The sequence below is a fragment of the Myotis davidii genome, unplaced genomic scaffold (assembly GCF_000327345.1).
Source record: "Myotis davidii unplaced genomic scaffold, ASM32734v1 scaffold523, whole genome shotgun sequence".
Lineage (NCBI taxonomy): Eukaryota > Metazoa > Chordata > Mammalia > Chiroptera > Vespertilionidae > Myotis > Myotis davidii.
Window position 1 is genome coordinate 2,100,702 of NW_006295054.1, and position 2,204 is coordinate 2,102,905.

Sequence of the window (2,204 nt, forward strand, 5' to 3'; positions counted from 1 at the left end):
AAAGATTTAATTAAAAAAAAGACTCAATTACAATAAGAGGTCCCACATAACCCACACAAGGGATATTCCCGGAGCACCCAGGTCAGGTGATCAAGAAGACTGTGCCGTTGGTTTCCATAGGACACCTACTATGGGGGGGCGCGGGGGGTGAGGGTGGAGGATGGGAGGGGAACCGGGTGGAGAGGAGCTATGGGGGGAAAAAGAGGAACAACTGTAATAATCTGTACAATAAAGATTTAATTAAAAAAAAGACTCAATTACAATAAGAGGTCCCACATAACCCACACAAGGGATATTCCCGGAGCACCCAGGTCAGGTGATCAAGAAGACTGTGCCGTTGGTTTCCATAGGACACCTACTACATAAGGCCACTCTACCAAGACTGGAAGTCATAGAAGATCTACCTAATACATAGAAACAAAAACAAAGTAGCAGCCAAAATGGGGAGACAAAGAAACATGTCCCAAATGAAAGAACAAGAGAAATACCAAGAAAATGAGCTAAATTAAATGGAGGCAAGCAATTTATCAGATATAAAGTTCCAAAAAAAAATGGTTGTAGAGATGCTGAAGGAACTTAGAAAGAACTGAAAAAGGACATAGAACCCATAAAAAAGAACTAGTTAGAAATAAAGAATACAATATCTGAAATGAAGAATACCCTAGAAGGAATAAAGAGTAGGTTGGATAAAGCAGAGGACTGAATCAGCAATTTGGAAGGCAAGGTAGCGGAAAACACCCAATCAAAGCAGCAAAAAGAAAAAATATTTTTTAAAAATGAGAACAGTTTGAGGGGCCTTTCAAACAACCTGAAGCATAACAACATCTGCATCATAGGGGTACCAGAAGGGGAGAGAGAGCAAGAGATTTAGAACCTATTTAAAGAAATAATGACTGAGAGCTTTCCTAACCAGGTGAAGGAAAAGGATGCATAAGTACAGGTGATGCAGTCTCAAACAAAATAAACCCAAAGAGGTCCACACCAAGATACACATTATAATTAAAATGGCAAAGGTTAAAGACAAAAAGAGAATCTTAAAAGCAGCAAGAGAAAGACAGTTACCTACAAGGAAGGAGCTCCCATAAGACTGTCAGCTGATTCCTCAATAGAAACGTTTCAGACTAGAAGGGATTGGCATGGCATATTCAAAGTGATGAAAAGCAAGGAGCTACAACTAAAACTACTTTCCGTAGCAAGGCTATAATTTAAAAATGAAGGAGAGATAAAGAACTTTCCAGAGCCCCCCGCCCCCCAGTGGGAGGTGTGCAGGAGGCAGCTGATCGATGTTTCTCTCTTGTTGATGTTTCTAACTCTCTATCCCTCTCCCTCTCTGTAAAAAATCAATAAAACATATTTTTTTAAATTAAACTAGACCACCTTCTTACACCGTACAAAAGAACTCAAAATGGATTAAAGACTTAAATGTTAGCCTTGAAACCACAAACATCTTTGAAGAAAACATAGGCAGTAAAATTCTAGACATTTCTCGTAGCTATATTTTTTCTGATATATCTCCTTAAACAAAGGAAACAAAAGAAAAAATAAACAAATGAGACTACATCAAGCTAAATATTTTTTTTTGCAGAGCAAAGAAAACCATCAACAAAATGAAAAGATAACCCATTGAATGGGAGAACATATTTGCCAATGATATATCTGATAAAGGATTAATATCCAAAATTTATAAAGAACTTAGAGAACTCAACACCAAAGAAACAAACAATCAAATTTAAAAATAGGTAAAGGACCTGAATAGACACTTCTCCAATGAGGATATACAGATAGCTGATACGCATATAAAAAATGTTCAATGCTAATCATCAGAGAGATACAAATTAAAACCACAATGAGATATCTTCTCATACCCGTCAGAATGGCTATCATCAATTAGTCACAAACAACAAGTATTGGTGAGGGTGTGGAGCAAAGAAAACCCTCATACACTGTTGATGTAGATGGGTGCAGCCACCGTGGAAAACAGTATGGAATTACCTCAAAAAATTAAAAATAGCCATAACCGGTTTGGCTCAGTGGATAGAGCATCAGCCTGCGGACTGAAAGGTCCCAGGTTCGATTCTGGTCAAGGGCATGTACCTTGGTTGCGGGCACATCCCCAGTAGGAGGTGTGCAGGAGGCGACTGATCAATGTTTCTCTCTCATCGATGTTTCTGACTCTCTGTCCCTCTCCCTTCCTCTCTGTAAAA